Genomic DNA, 13,165 nt, shown 5'->3' with positions numbered 1-13,165 from the left:
TACCAAAATGTAGCATCTCACATTTATCTAGAATAAACTCCATCTGCCATTCCTTGGCCATCTGATCAAGATCCCATTGGACTCCAAGGTAACCTTCTTTGATATCTGCTACACCATCAATTTTGGTGTCATCTTCAAATTTACTAACCATACCTCCTGTATTCCCATACAAATCATTATATAAACAACAAAAAGCAATGGACCCAGCAGCGATCCCTACGGTACACCACTGGTCACAAGCCTCCAGTCTGGAAAGTAACCCTCCACCACCAACCTGTCTCCTACCTTCTAGTCAATTTTGTATGCAAATAGCTAGTTCTCCCTGTATTCCATATGATTTAACTTTGTTAACCAGTCTACCATACAGAACCTTGTCAAACGCCATATAGAAAACATCCATCGCTCTGCCTTCATCAATCGTCTTTAAAACAGTGACAAAAAAATTCAATCAAGTTTGACAGACAGGATTTCATGCAAAAAGCCATGTTGACTATCCCTAAACAATCGTTGCCTTTCAAAATACATATAAATCCTGTCTCTCAGAATCCCATCCAACAACTTGCCTATCACTGATATCAATCTCACCTGTCTACAGTTCCCTGACTTTCCTTACCACATTTCTTAAATAATGGTGCCACCTTTGCCAACCTCCAGTCTTCCAGCACCTCACCTGTGGCTATCAATGATACAAATATCTCAGCAAGGGGCCCAGCAATCACTTCCATAGCTTCCCACAAAGTTCATATTGCATTCCACTGGCCACAACCTTGCCCACTTACCAAACCTGTACGCTGTCTTTTTTAATTCTTATTTTCACACTTAAGTTTGTCACTGCTAAATTGAATGTATTGTTACTTGTTTTGCTATTCTAGATATTCTCTAACCAACTTATTTAGAGTTCCAACTATATACCTCTGGAGTAGGTGGGACTTGAATCTGTTGGTACAGAGGTTGGGACACTACCACTGCACCACAATAGGTCTTAGTTTCCTTATCTAATTATTTTAATCAACTTGCTTGGACATGTCCCAACATGGTTTCCTTATTTATACCTTTCTTAAATCATCCTGTTCAGAAGTGTTATTACAAACCGTTGAAGCAGTTGGGACTTGAATCCAGGCTTCCACAGCCCAGACGTAGGGACATTACCATGGCATCACAAGTGCTCTTGTTTTCCATATCTAGTTATTTTAATCAACCTGCTTGGAAATGTCAGGATATGGTTTCCTTATCTAAAACAATATTATAGATTGTAAACAGCTGAAGCCCAAGGACAAATCCTTTCTGTGCCTCAATAGTTACAAGCTGCTAACTCAAAATGATCAATTTCTTCCTATTCAGTTTCTTATCCATTGGCAATCTTCAATTCATGCTAATGTTGTCCAAAACCCAAAAAGCCCGAATCTTGTGAAATAAATTCATGTGGTATGCTATCAACTTCCTTTTTGAAAATCCAATAATTTATATCTGCTGGGTCCCATTTAGCATTCATACAAATTGACTGAGAAACTTAGGTTGAACACCATTGTGCTAAAGTTACACGAGTAATTGTGCAAGAATGAGGGCAGAATATCTGCAGTAGATTGGGAAAGAGCTTTAGATGAATATATGATTGATAAGCAATGGTAAACATCTTAAAGTAATCATTCTGAAGAAGTCATACCAGACTCAAAACATGTATTCCGTTTCTCTTTCTATGCATAGATATCCGCACTAAAGGCCCTACAGCCCATTTAGTGGTAGTTATCTCAGTGCAGACTCAAAGTACACTAATCCCAATTTCCTGTACTTGTCTCATTTCCTTGAATATTATGATATTTGAAGCACTCATCCAAATATCTTTTAAAGGTTGTAAGGTTTCCAAGCCCCTACTACCTTCCCTGGCAGCACGTTCTAGATTTCCACCTCCTACGAAGTGAAAAAGCTTGGGGGAAAGGTTTTTTTTCCCCTTCAAATCCCTAAATCTCCTGCCCCTTTGCCATAAATCTATGCCACTTGTGATTGACCCCTTAACCAAGGGAAACAGCTGCTCTCTATTCACCCTGTCCACACTCCTCAATCTCACACACCTCAGTCATGTCCCCCCTCAGGCTTTTCTGCTCTAAAGAAAACAATCCAAGCTTAACTAGTCTCTCTTTGTAAATAAATTTCTCCATCCCAAGCAACACCCTGGCGATTCTCCTCTGCACCCCCTCTAGTGCTATCACATTCTTCCCTGTAGTGAAGATGACCAGAACTGCACACAGTACTTCAGTTGCCTGACCAATGCTCTGTTCAACTCCAACATTATCTCCTTGCTCTTATACTCTATACGACAACAGATAAAAGCAAGTGTCCCGTATGCCTTCTTAACTATCCTATTCACATGCTCTGCTGACTTCAGGGATCTGTGAATAGTTACTATAATGTCCTTCTGTTCCTCTAAGCTATCCAGAGTCCTGCCATTTACTAAAACTCCCTCATCTTGTTTGTTCTTCCAAAGTGCATCACCTTGCACTTATCAGGGTCAGAACTGCTGAGTTTCTCTACCATACTTGTTTCTTTCAAATTTTCAGCATTGTATCTTGCTTTCATTTAAAAAAAGTGTTCATGCCTCACAGCAAAGATGTATCCTAGCAAGAAAGGAGGACTCTAGGAAGGGGATAAACCAATCATGGGTAACCAGCGAAGTTAAGAAAATCAATTGAAATAAAAGACATACAATGTGGCAAAGAGTGGTGGTAAATCAGAAGATTGGAAAGTTATAAAAGCCAATAAAAGATGACGAAAAAGAAGCTATGAGAGCCAACTAGCAAGTAACACAAAAATAGACAGCAAGAGCTTTTCTAAATGTATAAAAAAGGAAGACAAGGCAACAGTGAACATACGGGCCCATACAGAGTAAGACTGGGGAAAAAATAAAGAGTCAGGAAGTAGAACAGTTGGAAAAAATACTCTACAGTCTTTACGGTAGAGGATAGTCATAATATTCCATACGTTAAAGGGGGAGGGGAGACAAACAATAATCATCACAAGAGAAGTAGTACTAGGGAAACTAATTGGGCAAAAGGCTAATAAGCCCCTTACGCCTTATGAGTTAATATTCATTGCAGAATGAGACCCTTGTTGAAACATGAGATTCTTAGAAGCTCTACAGAGCAGACACAGAGGTTGCTTCCCCTTGTGGGAGTGTCTGGGACCATGTGTCATAATCTCAGAATAAGGGATCACATTTAAGACAAATTAAGAAATTTCTTTATTAGACAGACAGTGTCATTGAGTCAAAGAGCACAGAAACAGACCCTTTGGTCCAACTCATCCGAGCCAACCAGACATTCCAATCTGACCTAGTCCCATTTACCAGCATTTGGCCCACATCCCTCTAAACCCTTCCTATACATATACCCATCCAGATGCTTTTTAAATGTTGTAATTGCACCTGCCTCCATCACTTCCTCTGGCAGCTCATTCCATATATGTATCACCCTCTGCGTGAAAAAGTTGTCCCTCAGGTCCTTTTTGAAATCTTTCCCCTCTCACCTTAAAACTATGCTTTCTAGTTTTGGGCTCCCCTACCCTGGGGAAAAGACCTTGGCTATTACCTCCTCCTTTTGCACATCTAGTTAAAGATGCTATATAAATACAAATTATGCTTAACGTCAACAATATCTTTATACTAAAGAAATCTACTCTAAGTAAATCATTGAATATTTTGGGGGTGGGGCAACAGATTGGATGACAGCTTTCCACAAAGGAAATACAGAAAATATGTGACTTCAGTTCAAGGAAAACATATTTACATTGCAACAATTTAATCACTGTACAATAGACAACTCAAATATTTTAATGCAAATTTTAAAGCACCACAGATTTCAACTACTTGGTAAAATGGTTTTAGATAGAAGAAATCAAACAAAACTCTCATTCCTTTCAACCTCAATAAGTCTATCTTTAACGTTCAACAGTTCACAAGTTATTGCTTGGTTCTCTCACTCCCATTTTCCTGTGGCCTGGTTTTCTTCACCAAGGCTACCTTGCAAATACTGCATATATTTTTCTTCTTCTAGTCTCTGCTTGAGAGCTTCATAGTTTTTCTTCACCATCTTTAATTCCTGACCTTCACTTTCTGGATGCTTTTATAATTTATCTTGGAGCAAGGATCACATGATCTTTCCGAGTGTCAACTGGTAATAAAGTTCCCCGGAGTTGTTCAATCTCCCTTTTTAAATAAACATTAACAGCCCTCCAATCCCTTATCACTATTCACATTGCTATTGATGACTCTGCTTTCTCTTCTGTAACTTCTTTTAATATGAGTGGGTGCCAGACAGCTGGGCCAGGGATCTCATACTCAAAGTTTAATTTGTTTATCAATTTTCTTCCTTCCACTTTCTACAGTGGAATGTCTTTATACTGTCCTCTGATATTAGGCTATTTTTTGTGATAAATATTAAAACTAATTAAGTCATTCACTATCGTTATGTGCAGTTTGTCCCTTTGTGGTCCCTATGTTGACTTATCTTATGATACTTAATGTTTCAGTTGAGCACTTTACAGTCTCTTTTTATATTTCTTGATAGGATAATTATGTAGGGCCTCCACCTTTTATGACCATTTTTCTTTTGATTTTCATCATGCTTTTCATTTGTCTTCCACTGCTTCACTCTTTACATATTGAATGTGCATCTTTTCCCTCATTTTCAACGTTACCCTCATCTTGTTATTTATCTTAAAATGTTTATACAAGAATACACTAACCAACAAGGAAGCAAGAACGGATAGGTATCCCGAGTGCTTTAACCACTGGTTTAAATACTTCCCACCTTTTCTTTTAAATGAACATACAAATTATGTTCAGGAGTAGGTTCCTCAAGCCTGTTCTGCCATCCAATAAGATTAAGACTGATTGTGGCCTTAACTCAAATTACTGTTTAAAACCGTGGCTAAGCTCAGATCGGAAGTTTACCAGCAAAGCTTGCAGGGCGACTCCACGTGTTAACTAGCTCAAGGGTATACACGAGTTTCTCTTGTAAAGTACAATAAATTGCAGAGTCATGAATAAAGTGACATAGGCTCACTCTCCTTCACTCTCAAAATCCTCTATCTCAACTTGATTTAAGGCTACAAATTCTGTCACTGCACGGGCTCAAACCAATCTGCTAGGTGCAAAGGCGATCTTTACCTGCCACTTTCTCAACTCCACATTGAACTAAATGATGCGGCCTACATAAACCGCTTTCAACGCTGCAGATACCTTTGCTGCCTCAGGGAGTGCTGGATCACACAGCTGACGGAAACACCACACTGTGACTGTGGCACGGGACTGACCACTCAGAAAGGCCCTTCCGACGGGGACGAGAATAACACGAAGGCGGCGTAAACGGAGGAGCGGTGCGTGGGTGGGGGGGAAATATCCAGGTTACGACGGTCCTGGGAGGGATGGAGTGAGTTTGCGCGGAGGAGTGTAGGGCCGAGTTTGTGATTGGGGCCAAGGTGAAGGCAGCGGCGCGTGAGGAGTAAGGCTTGCGTCTGACGCCCCACTCGCTTCAGTTTCTATAGTAGCCGGAGCGGAGCTAGAAACCCTGTTGCCGATCGTCGAAAGAAACCCCTTCGTAGTTTTATTGCATTTTTGTATAGTCCTTACTGCGCAAACGCAAAAATACGGCGGTTGCTCAAAATCAGAAATAAAAGCAAATAATCTTGGCAACATTCAGAAGAAGGTAATGTTTCAAGAATCGTTACCATGATTAATTCTTCTGATTTCATTTTCAGCATTGCAAACGAACGTCTGTAATCAGGCAACATTAATGAACGTGGCTGATTAGATGTTCGTTTCTAAGGTTTTGGAGTAGATCTGTAGCCCGGGTTGTGGGTGTTGAGGTTGGTTGGCTCGCCGAGCTGGTTTGTTGTTCCGCAGACATTTCGTTACCACGCTTGGTAACAGCCTCTGATGAAACGTCGGTGTGTTTTCCCGCCTGGTTTTTAAACTCTGGGGTCCGTTGCGATGGATTGCCTCACTTCCGGGTTTCCTCCGTAGTGGAATGTATATGGGGTCGAGTTCAACGTGATTATTAATAGCATGCGATAGATGTTCGTTTGTGGTTGTAAGACCATAAGACGTAGAAGCAGAAATTAGGCCATTCGGTCCATCGAGTCTGCTCCACCATTCAACCCTGGCTGATCAAGTTTCTTAACCCCATTCTCCCACCTTCTCCCTGTAACCTTTGATCCCCTTAACAATCAAGAACCTATCTATCTCTGTCTTAGTATACTTAATGACCTGGCCTCCACAGCCTTCTGTGGCAATGAATTCCATAGATTCACCACTCTCTGGCTGAAGTTCTGTTCTAAAAGGTTTTCCCTTTGCTCTAAGGCTGTGCCCTGGGGTCATACTTTGTCCTGCCCATAGAAATATCTTCCCAACTCTAAACAGGCCTTTCAATTTTCTGTAAGTTTCAATTAGATCCCCCCTTATCCTTCTAAACTCCATCAAAATATGGTAAACGGTAAATGGAAAAGCCCTGGGGAACATTGATGCACAGAGAGATCTGGCTGTTCAGGTCCATTGTACCCTGAAGGTGGCAACGCAGGTCGATAGTGGTCAAGAAGGCATACGGCATGCTTTTGTTCATTGGATGCGGTATTGAGTACAAGAGTTGGCAGGTCATGTTACAGTTGTATAGGACTTTGGTTCAACCACATTTGGAATACTGCATACAGTTCTGGTCGCCACATTACCAAAAGGATGTGGATGCTTTGGAGAGGGTGCAGAGGAGGTTCACCAGGATGTTGCCTGGTATGAAGGGTGCTAGCTATAAAGAGAGGTTGAGTAGATTAGGATTCTTTACATTAGAAAGACGGAGGTTGAGGGGAGACCTGATTGAGGTCTACAAAATCATGAGAGATATAGACAGGGTGGATAGCAAGAAGCTTTTTCCCAGAGTGGGGGACTCAATTGCTAGGGGTCACGATTTCAAGGTGAGAGGGGGAAAGTTTAAGGGAGATATGCGTGGAAAGTACTTTACGCAGAGGGTGGTGGGTGCCTGGAACGCGTTGCCAGCGGAGGTGGTAGAGGCAGGCACGATAGCATCATTTAAGATGTATCTAGACAGATACATGAATGGGCAGGGAGCAGAGGGATACAGATCCTTGGAAAATAGGCGACAGGTTTAGATAGAGGATCTGGATCGGCGCAGGCTTGGATGGCTGACGTCCTGTTCCTGTGCTGTAATTTTCTTTGTTCTTGTTCTTTGACTGTAGACCCAGAGACCTCAAACATAGCATCACAATGACGCCACCCAGAAACTGGAAGAGCAGCACCTCATATTCCGCCTTGGGAGCCTCAACCCAGTGGTCTCAATGTGGACTTTACTAGTTTCAAAATCTCCCCACCCTGGCCTCATCCCATGACCAACCCTCCCTCTCATCCCCGCCTCCTTGATCTGTCCCACCTATCCGCTACTCGCGTATCGCCATCCATCCCACCTACCTTCCCCAGCCCCACCCCTCCTCTCTATTTATTTCAGAGCTTCCTTCCCCCTCCCTCATTTCTGAAGAAGGGTCCCAACCCGAAATGTCAGCCTTTCTGCTCCTCTGATGCTGCCTGGCCTGCTGTGTTCCTCCAGCTCCACACCGTGTTATCTCTGACTCCAGCATCGGCAGTTCTTACAATCTCTTCATATGTTAAGCCTTTCATTCCTGGGATCATTCTTGTGAACCTGCTCCCGACCTGCTCCAGGGACATTACATCCTTCCTGAGATGCGAGGCTCAAAATTGCTCATAATATTCTAGATGTGGTCTGACCAGAGCCTTATAAAGCCTTAGAAGTACATCCCTGCTTTTATATTCTAGTCATCTCAAAATAAATGCCAACATTGTATTTGCCTTCCGAACTACTGACTCAACCTGCAAGTTAACCCTAAGAGAATCATCGACTAGGACTCCTAAGTCTCTTTGCACTTCAGATTTCTGAAATTTCTTCCCATTTAGAAAATAGTCTATGCCTCTATTCTTCCTATCAAAGTGCATGACTTCACACTTTCTCACATTGTATATCATTTGCAACGTCTTTGCCCACTCTCCTAACCTGTCTAAATCCTGCTGCAGCCTCCCTGGCTCCTCAATACTACCTGTCCCTCCACCTATCTTTTTATCATCTGCAATCTTAGCCAGAATGCCCTCAGTTCCTTTGTCTAGATCAGCAATATATAAAGTAAAAAGTTATGCTCCCAACCCTGACCGTTGCGGAACACCACTAGTCACCGGCTGCCATCCTGAGGAGGATCCTTTTATCCCCACTTTCTGCTTTCTGCAAGACAGCCAATCTGCTATCCATGCTAGTACCTTGCCTCTAACACCATGGATTCTTATCTTACTCAGCAGCCTCCTGTCTGGCTCCTTGTCAAAGGCCTTCTGGAAGTCCAAGTAGATAACATCCTTTGGCCCTCCTTTGTTGACCTGCTTGTTACTTCCTTAAAGAATTCTAACAGATTTGTCAGGCATGACCTCCCCGTGATGAAGCCATGCTGATTTTGCCCTGTTTTACAAAGCACTTCCAAGTATTCAGAACTGTCATCCTTCACAATGGACTCCAAAATCTTACCAATGACCGAGGTCAGGCTAATTGGCCTGTAATTTCCAGTCTTTTGCCTTACTCCCATCTAAAACAAGGGGGTTCCGTTAGTAATTTTCCAGTCCTCTGGGACCATCCCTGACTCCCATAACTCCTGAAAGATCACCACTATTTCCTTCACTGTCTCTTCAGCTATTGCCTTCAGGATCTGGGGTGTAGTCTATCTGGTCTAGGTGATTTATGCACCTTCAGACCTTTCAGTTTTTCTAGTATCTTCTCCTTGGTGATGGCCACCATACTCACCCCTGTCCCCGACTCTCTTGAATTTTTGGGATGTTACTCGTATCTTCCACTGTGAAGACTGACACAAGGTACTTGTTCAGTTCCTCCACCATTTCTTTGTTTCCCATTACTATTTCTCCAGCACCATTTTCCAGTGGCCCAATGTCCATTTTTGCTTCTCTTTTGCCCTTTATATATCTAAAGAAACTCTTGCAATCTTCTTTAATATTAATGGCTTGCTTATCCTCACATTTAATCTTCTCCCTCCTTTATATCTTTTTCAAATGTCTTCTGTTGGCCTTTGTAGGCTTCCCAATCCCCTGGCTTCCCACTGCCCTTCACTGCATTATATGTTTTCTCTTTTGCTTTTGTGCAGTCCCTGACTTCCCTTGTCAGCCATAGTTGCCTCGTCCTCGCTTTAGTATGCTTCCTTTTCCTAGAGATGAGTTTTTGCAATGTCTCCAAGTTACTCCCAGAAACTCCTGCCATTGCTGTACCACTGTCGTTCCTGTTAGGCTCCTCTCCCAGTGAATTCTTGTCAGCTCCTCCCTCATGCGTTTATTCAACCATGATACAGTTACAACTGATTCCAGCTTCTCCCTGTCAAATTGCAGAGTAAATTCTATCATATTATGGTCACTGCCTCTGAAAAGTTCCTTCACTTTAAGCTCCCTTATCAAGTCTGCCTCTTTTCACATCACTAAATCCAGAATTGCCTGTTCCATAGTGGGCTCCACCACAAGCTGCTGCAAAATAACATCTTGTAGACATTCCACAAATTGCTTTTCTTGCAATCCACTACTAACCTGATTTGCCCAGTCCACCTGCATATTGAAATCCTCCATGATCACTGTAACCTTGCCTTTCTTACACACCTTTTCTATTTCCTGGTGTAGCTTGTGCCCCACATTCTGACTATTGTTTGGAGGCCTGTACATAACTCCCATTATTGTTTTTTTACCTTTGCGATTGCTCAATTCTACCCACACAGATCCTACATCATCTGACCCTACATCATTTCTTGCTATTGATTTAATTTAATTTCTTACTAATAAGGCAACCCCACCCTGTCTACCCACCTGCATATCTTTTCAATAGGATGTATTGAATCCTTGGACATTTAGCTCCCAGTCCTGATCCCATTGCAGCCATGTCTCTGTGATGCCCACCACATCATACCTGCCAATTTCAATCTGCACCATAAGCTCATTTACCTTATTTCATATACTGTGTGCATTCAGTTACAACACCTTCAGTCCTGTATTTACTGCCCCTCTTCTCTTTGTCATCCCTTTATCCAATGTGCTTGAAATTAGATTCCTAACCCTTTCCACATGCTCTGACCTACTTTGTGTTCTGGATTGAGGGATAAATATCAGTTTAGACATTGAGGATAATTCTTCAAAATTGTTCCATAAGATCTTTTACATCTCTCTGAACCAACAGCTGGTACTTCAGCTTAATGTTTCATCCAAAAGGTGGCACCACTCAGTTCAGTGCTGTGTCAAATGCCATTAAGGTGTCTGCCTTGATTTATATGCACTCAAGCATAAGAGTGATCCAAAAACTTATGGTTCAAAAGCAATAATCCTACCAACTGAGCCACAAACAACATTCCTCCCCTCTTTTAAAATATGATGTGGAGGTGTTGGACTGAGGTGGACAAAGTTAGAAGTCACAGGACACCAGGTTATAGTTCCAACAGATTTATTTGAAATCACAAGCTTTCGGAGCACTGGTCCTTCGTCAGGTGAAGTGACTTCTGTCTTTTAAAATATAGAGTCATACAGCATGGAAACGGACCCTGTGGTCCAATTCGTCCATGCCGACCAAGTTTCCCAAAATAGTTCCACTTGCCTGCATTTGACCCATGGCTCTCAAAATCTTTCCTATTCAAGTACCTGTCCAAATGTCTTTTAAATATTGTAAATATGTCTGCACTTACTACTTCCTGTAGTAGTTCACTATGCATACAAACCACCCTCTGGGTGAAAAAGTCGTCCCTCAAGTCCCTTTTAAATCTTTTTTTTTCTCAATTTAAAAACATGCCCCTAGTTTTGAACTCCCTCACCCTAGGGAAAAGACCTTTGCTATTCACCTTATCTGTGCTCCTCGTGATTTTATAAACCTCTATAAGGTCACCCCTCAACTTCCTACACTTCTGTGAAAAAAATCCTAGCCCATTCAGCCTCTACTTATAACTCAAACCCTCCAGTCCTGGCAACATTTCGGTAAATCTTTTCTGGACCCTATCCAATTTAATAAATATCTTTCCTATAGCAAGGTGACCAGACTGTACACAGTATTCCAAAAGTGGCCTCACCAACGTCCTATACACCCTCAACATAACATCCCAACTCCTATACTCAGTGGCAACGAAGACACGTGCTAAATGCCTTCTTAACCATCCTATCTATTTGTGACACAGCTTTCAAGGAATTATATATCTGAACCCCTAGGTCTTTCTGTTCAACAACACTCCAGAGCCCTACCATTAACTGCATAAGTCCTGCCCTTGGTTGTTTCACCAAAATACAATATTATTTACCCAAATTAAATTCCATCTGCCACTCCTCAGCCCATTGGCCAAATTAATTAAGATCCCTTTGTAATCTTAGATAACCTTCTTCATTGCCCACTATACTACCAATTTTGGTATTATCCACAAACTTATTAACCATGCCTCCTAAATTCTTATCCAAATCGTTTATATAAATGACAAACCACACTGAACCTAGCATCGATCCCAACAGCACATTATTGGTCTCAGGCCTCCAGTCTGAAAACCAACCCTCCACCACCACTCTCTGTATCCTACCGTTAAGCCAATTTTTGTATACAATTGGCAAGCTCTCCCTGAATATTTTCACCATAGTAATGAAACTTGTTGAACTAAATTATATGTCTGTAGGCGAGTGTTACTGAACTTTCTTCACTGGTTTATTCACTGGTGCATACTTAACAAACCTGCAATAAAGACAATTAGGATCAGGCGCTCCAACCCTCCTGCGCTGTCTTAACTAAATATTCAATACTGCCCTTTCCCAGTCAGTAAGCCACAGTGTAAGTATATCTCTTGGTTTCTATGGGTTTAGATTACATATTGAGAGGGAGTGCTATCAAAAATACAAAAGTGTATTCTATTTATATTTTTATATTATTCAAATACAAAATGAAGACAAAACAGCTGATAAAGTTTAAACTGGGAATTTGGTGAAATAAATAATGATGTCTTGAAATGAATCCACATTACAGAAGAGGAGGTGCTGTGAGGTCTTAAAATGGACAATGGTAGATAAATCCTGAGACCTGATCAGCTGTATCCAAGGACATTGTGGGGAGCTAGGGAAAAAATTGCGGGCTCCTTAGCAAAGATATTTGTATCATTTACCGCCATGAATGAGGTGCTGGAAGACTGGAGGGTGGCTAATGTTGTGCCATTGTTTAAGAAAGCTACACGGAAAAGCCAGGGAACTATACACCGATGAAACCAAAGTCAGTGGTGGGTAAGTTGTTGGAGGGGATTCTGAGAGACAGGATTTACTTGCATTTGGAAAGGCAAGGACTGATTAGGAATACTCAACATGGCCTTGTGCATGGAAAATCATGTCTCACAAACTTGATTAAGGTTTTTTTTTGAAGAGATGACCAAGAAGATAGATGAAGGCAAAGCGGTAGACGTTGTCTACATGGACTTTAGTAAGGCCTTCGGCAAGGTTCTGCATGGTAGACTGTTTAGTAAGATTCTAACCTGTGGAATCCAGAGAGAGCTAGCAAATTGGTAATGAAATTAACTTGCCGGTAGGAGAGAGGGGTAGTGGTAGAGTGTCGTTGTTCAGACTGGAGGCCTGTAACCAAACAGTATGCCACAAGGATCTGTGCTCGGTCCTATGTTGTTTGTCATTCATATTAACAATTTGGATGAGAATATAGACAGTATAGTTAGCAACTTTTCGGACATCACCAAAATTGGTGGTTTGGTAGACAGTGAAGAAAGTTATCTAAGAGTACAATGAGATCTTGATCGACTGGGCTAGTGGGCTGAGGAGTGGCAAATGGAATTTAATTTAGATAAATGAGAGGTGTTGCATTTTGGGCAGGACTTACACAGTTAATCATTGGGCTATTGGAAGTGTTGTCAAACAGGGTGCAGGTACATAGTTCCTTGAAAGTGGCAATGCAGGTAGATAAAGTGGTGACTAAGATGTTTGGTCTGCTTGCCTTCGTTGATCAGAGTGCTGAATATAGGACCGATGTATTGTTGCGGCTGTGCAAGACATTGATGAGGCCATGTTTGGAGATTGTGTACAATTTCTGGTTGTCCCGCTACA

The 13,165-nt window shown here is 41.8% G+C and overlaps 1 protein-coding gene across 1 annotated transcript in view; it reads right to left on the bottom strand.

The window, feature by feature from the left end:
* Window positions 1-5,497, bottom strand: part of c2h18orf21 (chromosome 2 C18orf21 homolog) — a 31,729-nt gene extending 26,232 nt beyond the window's left edge. The window contains exon 1 of the mRNA XM_020511288.2: window positions 5,234-5,497. The gene's annotated coding sequence lies outside the window, so the exon portion shown is untranslated. The remainder of the gene's footprint in view (window positions 1-5,233) is intronic.
* Between the last annotated feature and the right edge of the window lie 7,668 nt (window positions 5,498-13,165).

This window comes from Rhincodon typus, chromosome 2, assembly GCF_021869965.1.
Source record: "Rhincodon typus isolate 14 chromosome 2, sRhiTyp1.1, whole genome shotgun sequence".
Classification (NCBI taxonomy): Eukaryota; Metazoa; Chordata; class Chondrichthyes; order Orectolobiformes; family Rhincodontidae; genus Rhincodon; species Rhincodon typus.
The sequence above is the reverse complement of the archived record's forward strand: the minus strand, read 5'-3'. Positions and strand labels throughout refer to the sequence as shown.